Source organism: Dasypus novemcinctus, chromosome 27, assembly GCF_030445035.2.
Source record: "Dasypus novemcinctus isolate mDasNov1 chromosome 27, mDasNov1.1.hap2, whole genome shotgun sequence".
Taxonomy (NCBI): domain Eukaryota; kingdom Metazoa; phylum Chordata; class Mammalia; order Cingulata; family Dasypodidae; genus Dasypus; species Dasypus novemcinctus.
The window spans coordinates 20399275-20415312 of record NC_080699.1 but is presented as its reverse complement, the minus strand read 5'-3'; the positions used below and the strand labels follow the sequence as shown (position 1 = coordinate 20415312).

Genomic DNA, 16038 nt, shown 5'->3' with positions numbered 1-16038 from the left:
AATGGGATCACATCCCCTGGGCTGGGGGTTAGGACTTAAGCCTGTCTCTGTGAAGGACATTATTTGATCCTTGACATCAGGTAAGGTTAGAGTGAAGGAGACATATAGACGAGTAGCTAGAAGCAGTACAAGAACGGTAATCAGAAGCCAGATTCTAAACCAACAAATTTGAAAAAATAGCTGGAAACCATGGCAGCAAGCTGCTCACTGGATGGTTTTAAGCATGGCCAAAGGTTTGTCTAAAAACAAATCCCTGCACCACTCACTGTCTGAAATACCAGCACAGCTTTAAGGAGACATGGATTTCAACAGAGACAAAACATTTTGCTTTCTCCCTCACACACACCAGAGAAACCAGGTAACACCATGGCTGTGATCCCTTCCTCTTTTTTTGGTGACAGATTGCCTTCCTTCCCACCTGAGAACTTTCCTTTATGCTCTTCTACTAGCAGGCTTTTATTGTGACAAGTGGAAAAGCAGGTGAAAATGTAGGACGGAGACGTCCAGAAAGTGGGGCAGAACATGGGGCTACAGAGGGAAGACTATCAAGGAGGCAGGAAAAGGGGGTCACAGTAGGGTGACCGAGCCATGGGGAGTGACAGCCATCTGGGACCAAGGGGTTTGGGGGAGGGAAAGGAGGAGGGAAAACTTTGCTGTTGTGAGGAATCCTACTGCAGAAAGAGATAAGAAAAGAGAATTTTTTAGGAAGTCTTTCTCTGTGTATAACATAACATTCCTCTGCCTCAGGAAAGCTTAGAAAAGACCTGTGTTACTTCTCAGTGCTATGGGAGTCAAATTTTTGCTTCATTTTAAGATACTACCATGTGGAGGTAGGCCACCGGGAGTCCAGTTTTATTTGTATTATGTATTCACGTATTGTCTCCCTATAGCGAAAGTCTCAAGGGTACAATACTCATAATAGTGAGGATCCCGTTGTGTGAGAGGAGGTGAGGGACCATATATCCAGAGAAGGAAGAGAACGGTGGTGCGGGGTTAATGGAGACAAATTTCATCCACTTCGTCATTTTGACCAGACCCATTTTTGTAAAAACGCACACAAGCCCATAGGCCAAGGCCTTAGAGAAATTCGTTTAGACCTGAATAATATAAATTATGGCCAAGGGAGAATCTGTTAAAGGTGAAAGTATAACCCCCAATGCTGACGCTGTCCTGAGACTGTCACTATTCTTAGATGCATCCTTAGAATGCGCTGGGAGTGGAGCAAACGTCCTTGGAGAAGGTACGTTTCTTTAGAAATCCTGGGGGCGGGGGGGGGGGGGGGGGAGGGAGGATGGTTCTTCTCCAAGATGAAAGCATCAGAGCAATTCCAGGCAGATGGGCCTTGAGGGAAAAACTGCAGAGCTGGTTCTTTATTCATCTTCCATGGGGGACTGAGACAAATGCCAAGCACTCCCTCTGGCAGAAGGAGAATTTGTGCACAGGCACGGCCGTCCCTTCTCTGGAGATCTTGGCCTTTCTGTTCCTGGAAAGGTCTGACAACTTGCTCAGAAGTATGGAAATTGCTCTCACTGGAGACACTCCAGAGTCTCCTTGCAGCCACCGACATTCTAAGCCGGCTCCCCGACTCTCCCGTGACCATTTGAAGGCCTCAGGTGAGGATTGTAAGCTGCTCAGGATGTGAATGGAAACAGTGGTTCTTTTTTTTGGGAACAGAGTGCAGTTATGTTCAGAATCAGAATTTCTAGGCCACGAATAAGACTTTGATTCTCAGTTCACTCAGGAGAGGAAGGAGCGCCTTTCTGGCCAGGGGAGGTATGGATGTCCACGTACCCAAAATGATACTTCTTTTTCTTCCTGTTCGTTCCCTGAGTTACTTCCTCAGAGTTCAGCAGACCCGGCCCCACCTCTCAGCCACATAACGGCACATAACTCCAAGCCTGGCCTCATACCCAGCTCCGAGACTCCAGCAGGTGTGGGGCTGACACTGAGTTGACACTGAGTCCCCTGTGGGGGTTTCTCGCCATGGCCTCTTGGATCCCAATTGGCTGCTGCTTCTGACACAGCTAAGACCCAGGATGCTACCTGAAAGACCCTCACATCCCCAAGATCATGCCACCTCTGGGACCCAAGCATTTCTGTCTTGGTCCCAGCCTTGTTGTCCTACTGCTGTTGAGCTTCTGCCATGACCACAGCCTTCAGGCAACCAGGCCCTATCTGGATGGGTCACTTGCCACTGGTAGTAAGGGCTCTCCTTGACTCGCCCCTGAACAGAAAGCACCATGACCATTCACCTTCTCAAACCAAAGCTTGAATTCAGTCCTTGAGGGAACCACCCGTGAGGGCTCCTGCCATCCACTCTGCTTTTTCCTCAGACCCATTCTTCCCTCCTCCTCCAGCTGCTTGTCTGTGCTGCCACTCTCAGAGGTTGACCAGCAGATTATGCTGAAGCTTTTGTATTTCCTTTCCATTCATTTTACCACAAGAGCTTCAATTCACAGGCAAGATAGCATAGCTGTATGTCATAGAGCTGACCCATAGCTCCTGGGTCAGATAGCCTGGAAGCAAATCCTGCCTCTGCTACTTTATCAGGTTACCTTATGCAAGTCAGTCATGACTGATAAGACTCACTTTCCCCATTTGTAAAGAGGGAAAAATAACAGTACATAGTTCAGAGAGTTCTTAAGAGAACTGAACAAGAACATGCATGTGGAGAGCCACACAGGAAGATCTCCATGTGAGGTAGTTGTTGCCATTGTTATTTCATACTATAATGCTAACTCCTGCAGAAATGCACAGTCTAGTCACTAGTCTCTTAGTGCTAGAGACACCCTTAATTACTAACTTCAACTCAGAGTCATAAAGGCTATAATAGAAATATGTAGACAGAGGCCAGGGAACCCAGAGGAGTGCCTCTCAGCCCTGTCTATGAAAGAGCCTTCTCAAAGGAGGGATTTCTGAGTGGACTCGGTAAAGGAGCTTCTGGTGGATCAGGAGGCAAGTGTGACCTACATAGATGGATCAACACGCGCAATGCACAAAGACCTGGAATCACATTTGTGAACAACCGAGATAGAAGCCCAAAGGCAATCCATCATCCTTTCTTTTAACAAGTATTTAGTGGACACATCCTAAGCACCAGGCATGGGTAGGTGATGGCTGTGAGTGGGGGCAGTGGTAGATGGGATCACGGGGCAAGGCCTTGGAGGCCACCCTAAGGGGTCTGGACCAAATCCCACATACAATGGAGAATCAGAGGCTTTTAGGCTGGAGACAGCCAATGTGGTCAGTGAGCAAAAGCAAAACATTTTCTTTCAGTTACACAGTAGACTAAGCAACCCAAGAAGCTACGGCATTTCCTTTCCTGGAAATATCAAAGGATAGAAGAAGTCTCTACGTTTCTCAAGGCGAGGTTTTGTTACTTCCTTATAAACACCTTCCAGGGCCTCCCAGCATGCTTATAATTAAGTACACTTGCCTTCAGCCTCTCTGACCGGGCCTCTGTTCACCTCCTTAGTCTCCAGGTCTTTGTTGCCTCTTGCCTGGAATATGGTGCTCCATCCCCAGCTCCTTAGCCACAAAGTATGCCCTGCTAACTCTATCCATCCTCCAGGTCTCAGCTTAATATCACTTTCTCTAGGAAATCATAGCATGCACGTTCCCTATATGACACTTTCACACCGAATTGTTTTGCTTGATTTATTGTCATCCTTGCCAATAGACTGTACCCTCTGTGAGGGCTATGGACATATATTTCTAATTCACTGTTTTTGTCCCTGGTTTGTGCCTATTGCGTGTGAGCCCATAGGTAGGGGAAAGAACAGATTCACCCCAGGAGACTTTGCTCTCCAACTACTCAAATCTATGAAGTGATGGGGTTTTCCATTATGTCGAAAGTTGGATGTTCCATTCTCCACTCTGGGGACTGCATGCCCAATTCCCCAGGATCTTGCTCTCATACTCTTCTAATACTTGTCAAGTTACTGAGGGTGCAGTGTTTTCCCTCTAGCCTGCAAGACCCTCTGTGAACTGTGAAACAATTGATTCTTCTTCAATGCACTAAGTGCACTTAAATGCCTATAATTACAGTTGCATTTTCTAGGAGGACACGAATTATCTTTAATTCATGGTTTATACTTAATGCCTGGGAGCAAGAAACTAAAAAGCACATTGCACTGGTGGCGAAGCTTTTCTCTTCCAATCGTTCTGCTTCTGTATCTTGCAGCGGGTCTTGCTGGGGTGCTTTCTACTCACCTTCCTAGGTCCAGCTCCCATCCTGTTCCACTCTGAAGGTCATGTGCTCTCATCTCTAGGGGGTAAAGGGAGGGGAGGAAACATTAGACCCTTTCAGTCTGTCTCAGAGAGTTCCAGTATCTTGCCTCAGTGCCTGGTCTTGTCAGTTCAGAAATGTAATCGGTCATTGCATCCAGGCCTGGTCTGGTCACTGATTCACACTAATCAGACTCATAAGAAACTGAGTCATCTCCAGAAGCAGACCCTGCACTTAGCAGGAGGAGTTTGCCCTGCCAGAACTTGATGTACTGGAGGTTATGATATAGGGCTGCCTGCCCTCAGACCCCAGAATGTCGAAGACCATTAGATATTCTCAAGGCATTTTTTATTCTAGCTGTACCCCCTTATAAAGCAGAGAGGGCATGGATTATTATTGCCACTTTTCAGAGAGACTGCAGTTCAGAGAGGTGTTACCCAAATGTCACGATTTTCTGGGTCTCAGTGCCCTTACGCATAAAATTAGGAGGTTGGAGTAGAAGAGGGTTAAGTTTTATTAATTGTGCTCCTCCTCATCAGAAATCTACACAGATGTACCACATAAGAAATTTGATCAAAAATGGTAGTTACTAAGTCAGGAAAGCCTTAACCTAGGAATGGAAGGGCCCAAATTTGAACCAAGTGCATATGGTCAATCCCAACAATTTCCCTTTGTCACTGTTTTAGCTCAGATTCCCTAGAAGCAGAGACCAAGACAAGGATCTAGGAACAGGTGCTTTATTAAGGGAGGGCTCTTCTGGGAAAACTGGGTAGGGAAGGGGGATGGAGCCAGGAAAGAGTTTGGTTTCGGTTCAAATCTGGCCTTGGCCTGCTCCACCAGGAGGAAGGTGCTGGAGCATCAGCTGCACTGACAAGCATCCCCCCTTGGGAGGGACCAGCCTTGTGAGTCCCTGTATCAGTCAGTCATTGGCTGGGGACTGCCCCGGTGGGGAGGGAGGGGCCTGTTACTTCTGGTGGCAGCCAAGAGCCATTAGCAGCCAACACTCCTAGCAGTGAGGAGGGAAGGGGACAGGGCTGGGACACCCCAGCTTCTGTTCTAGTCGCTAACCCCGCTGTCGCCCTCTCGCCTCTGGGACTGCTTGGAACTTCTCTCTGCCTGGAACTTGATTCCATCCTTTCTCCTCATCTTAGATTTCACTTCCTCCTGGAAGTCTTGGCCAGCCCTTCTAGACTCCTAGACTCTCCTCCTCTGTGTTTCCATTTACATCGCGTTACATATTAAAAATGGCTGCTTGCTTGTCTGGGCCTGCTTGACTGTGAGCTCCAGGAGGACGGGGCCCATGTCTGCCTGTGTCCTACTCTACCGGACCTTTAGCGCCATTCCTGGAACTCCATAATTGCTTTTTATGTATAGGAGTTAAAAATGCTCGTTCAGGGGCTTTAAACCTGAAAAGGGTCAAGTTGCAATCACTAACTGATCTAAGCCAGGTATACCACAGTAGAGGTGGGGAAGTGCCACCAACATCATGAACTGTGAGAGAGCTTTCAGGCCCAGGAAGAATTGAGCATATGCTAAACAACAGCTGGTGTATTTCAAATTTGTGAGTGCAGTGAATCCATTTTCCCTCTTCGCTTTGGGTGCTAGGAACCTCGAGCCCAAACCTCAGCAAATGTGAAAGACATTGAGAAACGCCCTTTGGATTATGCCATATCATGCCTACATTTGCCTTATTATCTTTTTTTTTTTTTTTGGTAAGTTTTGTTTAAAATGCTGCTTAAGCCAAACAGTTCTCAAAGCATACCTAAATCTGCTGGACACCTCTCCACCCAACGAGAAGCTGAGTCATGCTCTGACAGAAACACAGCGTTAGCATCAGACATGGACCGAAATTACTTACTAGCTGTGAGAACATGTTTGGGCAACTCAGTCTCTCTGAGTCTGTTTCTTCGTTGGTAAAATGGGAACAAGAATGCTCACATAGAGCTTCCTGTGAGTATGGAAAGAAACAACACATGGGAGCAACTGGCACGTAGGAGGTACGTGACACATGGTACCTTATTAAGAATGTGTCATCGTATTTTCTGCTTTCATTTAGTCAGCACAATTTACAAGTCTATAAACAGTGCTAGAAACCACCACAACAAGAAAACTGTAAAGGATTCAAGTTCACCCTTAGGCAGAGGGCTGCCGTGGTAAGTCAGAGGCTCCGCTGAGGTAAATGTTCCATCCGTCCCTGTGGTGAAGGGCCAGGCAGTGCTCTCTTTAGAATCCGAGGTGAGGATTCAGGGCTGAAACCTGGGTTTGGACCTCAGAAAATCAAGGGGACCTCACCTTTGAGAGGGAATAAACCTTATTTCCTATTTTAGGGCCTCGTCTTTCCAAAAGAGAAGGTACAGTGGTACTTTTCCAGTCATCATTGGAGTGACCGACACTATCCTGCTAGCTGCTTGCTAAAGTATACCATTCCTCAGCCCCGCCTGATGTGAAGGTACAGCACTATTGAAGGAAACAGAGATTTCCTAGTTCATTACATGTTTGCAGCTCTCATATTTCAATTTAGTACTATGCACTCTGCTTTTAGTAGTTAGTGATCACCTGGATCAATAACAACTTAGCATGAAGTGAAAATGGAAATTCCAGTCATTGGGAATATTCCCTACCTCCTTCAGTTTAAATGGCTATAGCATGGATTTGAAATGTTTATTTTGGTGTGTGTGATTGACAAACCCCTGTTTTCATTTGTTTGTTTATGAAACTCATATTTCCTAATGGCTAGAATATATCTATGGAAAATATAGCATAATTTTTAAATTTGTCTGGTTCCTGGAACAGTTTTAAGTGGTTGGAAATCAGGTTGTGTTCGCGGCCTCTGCATGGTGGTGGCGTCACACGCTCACAGAGAACCAGAGGACGCTGGAGACTGCGAGGGCGGACTTCCAGGAAGGGTTTTGTGCTCTTCTCACCCGGTGGAACTCACCATCCTCAGGTGCAGATGGAGAAAAGATTTGTTACACATTAAATATAGGACGTGTAGCCAGAATATGTATTTATGTGTTTGCATGTGTGTGTATATATACGTAGTATGTATTTGTATATGTGTGCATATGTGTGTGTACACTCCCAGGAAGTCCAAGAGGTAAACATATGCAATGAAAAATGGGTAATAGATATGAACAGGAAATGCACCAAAAGGACAAATTATTTTTAAACAAATGAAAAGATTTTCAACATCATCAATAGTTGGAGAAGTGCTAATTAAATCACAATGAGATAGCATCTTTAAAAAAATTATTTCTTTTTTTTTACTAATAGATTGACAAACATTAAGAAGTAGATTACAAGTGATGGGAAGAAGATGGGATTATAACTTTCATGTACTATAAGAGTATAAATTGGTGTATCCATTTGGGGGACAATTTGGCAGTATCTAACAAAAATGAATGTGCAGTTCCTCTTCTAAGAAATTCTACAAATGGTGCAACATACAAAGATTTCTTTGCAGTACTGTTGGTGGAGCCAAGAAATTTGGAAACAAATTAAGTGCCCAATTATAGAGAAATGGATACATAAAATATAGTATATTCAATACTACACAAAAGTTAAAAGAAATGAAAGACATATATTTGGCTGGATCTCAAAAGTCTAACACTGAAAAAGAAAGGTACGGAATGATAATACAATATATAACCTATGTGGATTTTTAAAACATAAATCAATATTCTGTATCAGGGCTTGTCGTACTTTGATGTGCGTGGGCACCTCTGGGATTTGGTTAAATGCACCCTCGGCCTCAGTAGGTCTGATGTGAGGCCTGATCCTCTGCGGCTCTCACCAGCCCCTAGTGTTGCCAACGCTGCTCATCTACTAACCCCACTCTGCTCGTGAAGTCGCGCGCACACACACTCACCAGCTTTGTTCTCAGAGGGAAGGGAATTACGTTAGAATCAATGGTTAAAGAGACTAACTAGAGTGGTCACTTTAAGAAAGACTTGAAATGAACATGGCAAACCCCTAAGAAAGACTTGCCAATTCTGGGTGATAGGAAACACGGGGGGGTTGTTCATTTTTTTTAACTTTTTTTAATCTCTAAACATTTATCCACCCAGGGCCCAGATTCTGGTTTCTAATACAGTTCTCCAATAAAAGGAACCAGGAAGCTAGAACTAGCCTTGGGGAAATGGCTGATGCTCTGGCACGGGCAGGGAAAAGACAAGAGGAGCCTGGAGCACCTTGCCCCCATAGGAAGTAAGGTAGTGCTCAGAAGACAAAAGGCTTGGGGAGTGTGGAAGGGACCCTGGAGCCATCCCGAAAGAAGTACCAATGGCCCGAGCTTGAACAATATGAGGAATAGAATAAATAACACGGTGTTGGATTATAACCCCAAATATGGAACAAACGCCCGCAAATCAATACTGATGGAAATAAATGATCAGATTATGAATAACTGGAGGAAAGGGGACAAATCCACCCTCCAGAAGCCCCCTCCCTTCTTGAGTGTGGGTTGTGCCTAGGAACTCGCTTTCAAAAAGCAGACTCTGGAAAGGGAGGGGGAGTAACTTTGTGGCGGGAACCTGGCCAACGCTTGCAGCCTGGGGATGCATGCCAACCATGCCCCTTGGAGAGCAGGTACCCCTGATATTACGCCACGAGAAGGCCCCTTCACCTTTGCGATATCCTTCCCTAAAACCTGTGACCCGGTCTAAACATGAGAAAAGCACCCAACGAGCCCAGATTGAGGGGCATTCTACAACACAGCCAACCAGGTCTCCTCAAAACCATCAAGGTCGTGAGAAGCAAGGAAAGACCGAGAAACTGTCACAGACAGAGGAGACGTGATAACTGAATGGCATGAGGTTTCCTGAATGAGATCCTGGATCCTAAAACCAACGTTCATGGAGAAGTCAGTGAAAATGGAATGAAGCGTGGCATTTAGTGAGGACATTGGACCAATGTCGGTTTCTTGGTTGTGACAAATGTGACATGGTCATGTAAAATGTTAGCAACAGGGAAAGCTGGCTGAGGGTTATACAGAAACTCTCTACTTTTCTTTGCGAGGTTTCTGTAAATCTAGAGCTATTCTAAAATAACAAGTTGTTTTTTTAAAAAAATTATCAAAGGGAAACAAGAGCTAAGTGGGAGCCAGTGAACCAGAATGTCTGACTCTGGGACATTCAACTGCGGACAAGATGTTCTTACTTGAAGATACTGACTTTTTTTTTTTTTTTTTTTAGATACCAGCTTTTTAAAGGGACATCAAGGAGGTTCCTCTCACCTGGTTTTCATGTGCCTTGAAATTCTGTCATTAGCCAGCATCATCCCTTTAGGCTCAGACAAATATTCCCAAAGGGATACACGCTAAGTCATACATTTTGGCCCTGATTAGGTCAAGGGGGAATTTTCTAATGTGAAGCTCAGGCACCTGAGCCCTGAAGTTCAACACCATGAAGCCTTGAGGGAAAAGGAGCCCCAGGGGCATGGCCTAGGCTGCAGGAAGCAAGGGAAAGGAAGTGACGGATCCAGGGATTTGGGGGAAGGCAAGCAAGCAGAGAAGGGAGGGGAGGGGGCAGAGCCAAATGGTCACTGAGAAAGTCCCCACGGGAGTGACTGCCCCAAAGCATCAGTAACGTCTACTACCCTTACAGGTTTGGGCCAGTAGAATATCAGGCAAGAAAGGGTCGGGAGAGGTCCTGTTAGGGGCCATGTGGTGCAGACAAGGGTCGGTCCATGCCTGAGAATGAGACGATTCATGACCTGGAACTCAGTGCAGACAGGAGCTCAGATCCAGCTATCAAGAGAAATACAAGTCACTGCCCCCGAGAGCCCCCTGAAAGGTGAGAGGAATAGAGATTTGTAGGATGGATGGGAGTTTGAGCCAATTTCACCTGTCTGTCAAAGGATGGGATTAGCCCAGGGGATACTTGTGTTCAAATTCTATTTTAACCAGTGTTATTCACGAAGTCATAAATCATAAAATTCAAGAACTCACACATACCTAACTCAACCTCTCATTTTACAGTAAATTCTCAGAGGCAGAAAGGTGACACTCCTCACCCCTGATCACAGATCTCGGTATCTTCATTCACCCATTAGCTAGTTTGATTTTTAATTTTTAATCTTAACACCCAAGCAAGATTATGAGTTCCACGAGGGCGAGGATCATGTGAAACAACTGGGATTTCAATAACATTTAACTAACATTACAGGATGGTGAAGAGGGAACCGAAATCGAGCCTTGAGAACTGAGAGCAAAAATCTAGCTGCTTTCCCTCCTCATTCTAGAAACATCTTCCTCCTGTCACACATGGGCTTCTGAGGTCTGTGTCCCTGTCATTGAGAATACCAGTCACTTGTACGGCAGACTTCAGGGTAAGTCATTTTTGTTCTCTGACCTTTCTGAAGAGCACTCTAGCCATCGTGTACACTTCTCTAACCCTTCTTCTGTTGAAACGTTCAAAAGCTTTGCTCTGAAATGGAGAGAGATGATCTCCTACCAGGAAAGAAATGAATTCAATGCTGAAGTCAGAACAAAGGCACGATTGACTCAGAATTGTTTGTTGAGGATTTGAAATCCAACCCCGACTCTTGCCCTGAATTCATCAGACACTATTAAAGTAAAAGTTAAGGTTTTAAGCATAGTGATTTGGCTAGCAGCCATAGAAAGACTTCCTTAAAGTAAACAAATAAATAACCTTGGGTTTTGAAAAAGCACAAAAACCTCTCTTCTCTCTTCTTGGAATCAACAGGACCTAGAAGGTAACAGAAGAAGAGTTAACTGCATAATCTAATATTTAACATTTCTTATGCTAATCCAGCCAACAGCCTTTGTATGGTTTATTAAAATTTACATTTTGTGTATAGAACTAAAAGAAGGAAAAATTTTAACGTGTGTGTCAAAATAATTGTATTTTTTGTTAAAGAAATATCCTGAATTCCCCTGCCCCTTCCCTGGCAGCCTCATTAGTGGAGTGTTCAAAAGGCAATATTGTGGAAGGCCTTCTTGGTTTGGAAGGTTCAACTCAATTTAAAAGCCTTGATGTATAAATGGGTAAATTCGGGAACGAATGGATTCAACAAGAGCCAATTGTGCCCTCTGCTGGCGATCAGGGGCCAAGGAAAACGTTTCCAGTCAGTGCCCGCGAAGGGAGAGAAAGCTGTGAATCACTTCCACTGGAAAACAGGAAGCAGACAGCCTCGGGGATTCCACTCACAGCGGCATTTTCCGTTGTGATCATCTTCCTTAGAAACCTTATCTACGGCTCATATTATGTTGTATGAAACTGATCTGAAAATGGAAAGCTATAAGAATATAAAATATTTTCTATTTTAATGGAATCTGTCAGAAAGTTTCCTGATGGGCAGAGCGGAAGACCAAAGATCCCAGTCCTTCCGCGATGGCTCTGTAAGGATGATTACTTTCTGGTCTCCTCACAGGGATCTAAGTCTCAGGAAGCCAAAACCCTCTTCAGGGAACGCCTCAACCTCAGACTTTGTGCCTGGAACTCAAGAAATATATACATATACTGAATATATTTTTTATTTATTTTTAAAATACACATAGATCACACAAAATGTTTTGAATGAAGGAACAGCTGTGAAGAAGACTCTGGATTCAAGGTGCCTCGGGGGCTGACTTAGCATAGAGGAGACAGGTGTACCCCAAAGCCTGCCATGCTTAAGAGCTTTTGAAGGCCACACTCTTTCCGTTCATTAAGATAATTTTATGAAGCAGCATGTAATTAAGCAACTGTCCTATGAGGGGTTAAGCTCACAAATCAAAGCTACCTAATATCTGTCTACCACTCGGCGGGTTACAAGGTGCCTTACCACGGGTCTCGTCTGATCTCAACACAGTTCTGAGAGATGCTTATTATCCCTATTTTACAGAAGGGCCCTGCACCTGTGAAAGGTAACACCCTGCTGTCATGGCAATCAAGTGATGCAGCTCGGATTCACACATGTTTCCTGTTCCCCAATCCACAGCGTTTTCCACCTCCCGGTCCCCTCCGTGAGATTTATTATTGGTCACCTCACATTCTCATAGTTGGCTGAGGCTAAAATTAGAGGGGGCAGTTACAGCTTTTAAAGATCAGCCTACTAAGTCGTCTCACGGGCATCTCCTTTTATTACTCTTGACAGCCAGATGATGGGAATTACGAAGGCTGGGCTGGGCAGGCTGCATGATACCAAATGGGTTAACAGCCTTTTTAATAGCTTTCTCCTTCCCGGTAATTCCCCAGGACATTCCGCACGGACCTGCGTCTGCCTGCAGCGCGCGCGTTTGCTCAAGGTGAGACTGTGGAACACGTCCCCACAAAGTGAACCTAAAGCGACCTGAGCTAGGTCAGTGGTCAAAGAGATTGACGAGTTAGTATCAGCGTGACCCCAGTCGCTGTTTGCCAGCTACTCGGTTGGTCTGTTTGATTTCAGGGAAAGCAAACAGAAGACCAGCAGCCAAATGTTTGCTTAGGTCCCGGCTTCACTCGGAGAGCAAACCTCCGAGGAGGCTGCTAGAGATGTGAGGGGGGCCATTTCCTGCGTCTGTGCACGTTCCCCGATGGCTCTTTGCTCCTGGTCTGCCAAGCACACCCCTATTCAGCTTGCAAGACCCCGAGCAAATGCCCCCCCGCCATAGCACCCTGTGCCTGCTCCCCTTAGAGCCTTTATCTCACTGCATTTTAACTGTTTCCACGTCAGTTTTCCCCAATGACCCTGGGTTCTTTAAGAACAGGATGCCCTTCACCTACGAAAGGAACATTTTGACAATCAAAGATGAATCACAATCCAGTCCCTTTCAAATTTTTGGTCACAACCCACAGTATGAATTACATTTTATATCATGACCCAGTAACAAGTATATGTGTGTGTGTGTGTATTTTTGTAAAACTGAAACAAAAACATCACAAAATCACAGTATATGAGGTACAATAGGGTCTTTTGTCTTCTCATTTATCCTCTGTTCTCATTTAAAATGTTGATAGTGATGCATTAACTAGATCGTATGGAAAACGAATGGATGGCAACTCAGAGTCTGAAAAAACTACTGGTGTAGTTGACACTTCTTCAGTCACCCACCCACCTCCTCATTTCCTGTTTGTATCTTTTGGATGCCTCAGAAGTGGGGGAAGAGGAAGGAGTTTGGGATGGGCAGGGAAGAGCCTGGAAGAAAGTCTATTCCCTGACCAGCCCCTTGGACTGGAGCTTTGCTCCTATGTTTAGGATTGAGACTTGGAAACTAACCCAGGGAAGCGGATTTGGCTCAACGGATAGAGCGTCCGCCTATCACATGGGAGGGCCAGGGTTCAAACCCAGGGCCTCCTGACCATGTGGTGAGCTGGCCCACACACAGTGCTGATGCGCGCAAGGAGTGCCCTGCCACACCGCGGTGTCCGCTGCGTAGGGGAGCCCCATGCGCAAGGAGTGAGCCCTGTAAGGAGAGCCGCCCAGCATGAAAAAAGTGCAGCCCGCCCAGGAGTGTTGCCACATATGTGGAGAGCTGACACAGCAAAATGATGCAAGGAAAAGAGACACAGATTCCCGGTGCTGCCGAGAATGCACGCAGACACAGAAGAACACACACCGAATGGACACAGAGAACAGGCAAGGAGGGCGGGGGGGGGGGGGGGGGGGGAGGGGAAATAAATAAATCTTTAAAAAGAAAAAAAGAAACAAACTAACCCAGTTCTCAAGAACCTCATAAAACTCTGGGTATAAACAGGACCCGTGAGGCCAAAAATAATGGCTACCCGGCCCTGTAGAGGAAGAGGTTGCCAATCCCTGGTCTTCGTGGAAAGTGTTCCCTGTGTTCTGGAAGGAAACTCAGTGTGGGGCCTTCGTGGCAGAAAGAACCCTGCACTGCAGGAGACGGAAGCAGCTTCTCAGGCTGAGGCCAGGCACCAGCGGAACAAAGCTCAAGCAGGAGAGCCCGCGGGTGCAGGCTGCAGCCCGCCTCAGGAGGCAGCAGGGAACACTTGGGGGCTCCTGTAAAGATGAGGACCCTGGAGCTGGCCGACACTGGGGTAGCATTTGCACTCTCAGTGCCTGGAGAGGAAAGGCACGTGGAGGGTCTAAAGAAACACTTCTGACAGTACCTTGTGCTGGAGAGAATGGGTTGACCATGGCCCCTCTTGAAGGCAGTGCTAGTAAAGAGCCTGGATGCCTGCAGCCCAGAATCAGAACTTTCTTTCCTTCTCAGAGACTGACATGTCCTTTCTCTATTCCTTTGGCAACTATTATCAAAGATGATGGTGATGATGATGATTCTAGCGAACATTTATTACATGCTTACTAAGCACCATTTACACGTAGCAACTCATTTAATTCTCATAACAAGTTCTATTTTAATCTCATTTTATAGCTGAGGAAACTGAGGCATAGAGAGTTATATAACTTGACCAGAGTCAGAATTGAAAATAAGATGGTCTTTGTAGCTGAAAAAAACTTGGACTGCTGGAATGAACAGACATGCTGGCTCCTTCATTTAATCCAATTAGTTTTCTTTTTTCTCTTTGTGTTGTCATCTGAGAATTCATTCATTTAACAAATTTTATGGAACATACATTGTGGGGTCCCCCACCCCCACCCCTTTATCTGAGATTGGTCTAGAGGTAAGTATGTTATTCAGTTCTGGCCAGTAAGATGTACGAAGTCTGCTGGGGGCTTGTGAATGAAGATTTTCTTCCATGATAAAAAGGAAGAGAGGAATAAGAAAGAAACCTTTTTGTCACTACCACCTTCCTTTCTGCTTGTAATCCCGTTAGGTGATCTGAATTCAGAGCTATGGCAGCCATCTTGTAACCATGAGGGACGATAGCTCCCACTCATGGGCAGTTTCTCAGAGTAGAAAGATGGGCATAAGCTGGCTCCTTGATGATCCTGTTGAGCCACCATTCTCACATTCAACCTCTGGATTTCTTATTAGTGAGATTAAAAAATCCCTACTGTCTAAACCATTTTCAGTCAGTCCTGTCACTGAAACAGTCTCCATTCCATTACCCTGTTTTAATTTCTTCATGGCACTTATTATTATCAGAAAGTATCATATTTACGATTTGTTGCCTTATCTGCTATGCCCCACACCCTTCTCTATAAGCTCCCTGAGCACAGGTCTCTTACGTTATTGTTCACTACTGTCTCCAGGGCCTAGAGCATTGTCTGGCCACATCAGGCCTTCTGTGTTGGGGAAGTCACATGAGAACCCATGAGGCTCACAGTTCAATGGGGAAACAGAAAAATAAACAATTACAATACAAATATAATCAATGTTATGTTGGAGGTAGAATCATAGAACTCTAGGCTTAGGGAGTTGCCTTATCTAGCTGCTGCTTTGTCTTGAGGTTTTTTTTTATTTTTATTTTTTTTTTTATTTTATTTTTTTATTGACTTTGTAATAATATTACATTAAAAATATATATGTGAGGTCCCATTCAACCCCACCCCCCCACCCCCCTCTTCCCCCCCCCAACAACACTCGTTCCCATCATCATGACACATCCATTGGATTTGGTAAGTACATCTTTGGGCACCTCTGCACCTCATATACATTGGTTCACATCATGGCCCATACTCTCCTCTATTCCATCAAGTGGGCCCTGTGAGGATTTACAATGTCCGGTGATTACCTCTGAAGCACCATCCAGGGCAGCTCCATGTCCCGAAGACGCCTCCACCTCTCATCTCTTCCTGCCTTTCCCCATACCCTTTGTCCATTATGTCCACTTTTCCCAATCCAATGCCACCTCTTCTATGTGGACATTGGATTGGTTGTGTCCATTGCACCTCTATGTCAAGAGGAGGCTCATTGTCTTGAGGTTTTTGTCCCCCAAACCTTCATAGGTAAATTAGAAAATCTA

At 45.3% G+C, this 16038-nt stretch overlaps 1 non-coding gene across 2 annotated transcripts in view; it reads right to left on the bottom strand.

Annotated features, from left to right (window-relative positions):
• The window catches only part of LOC101435782 (uncharacterized), a 72745-nt gene that overhangs the window by 35338 nt on the left and 21369 nt on the right, over positions 1-16038 (bottom strand). For both annotated transcript variants that reach the window (XR_009183728.1, XR_001119082.3), the window contains exon 2: positions 4213-4267. This is a non-coding gene — a transcript (uncharacterized protein). The remainder of the gene's footprint in view (positions 1-4212; positions 4268-16038) is intronic.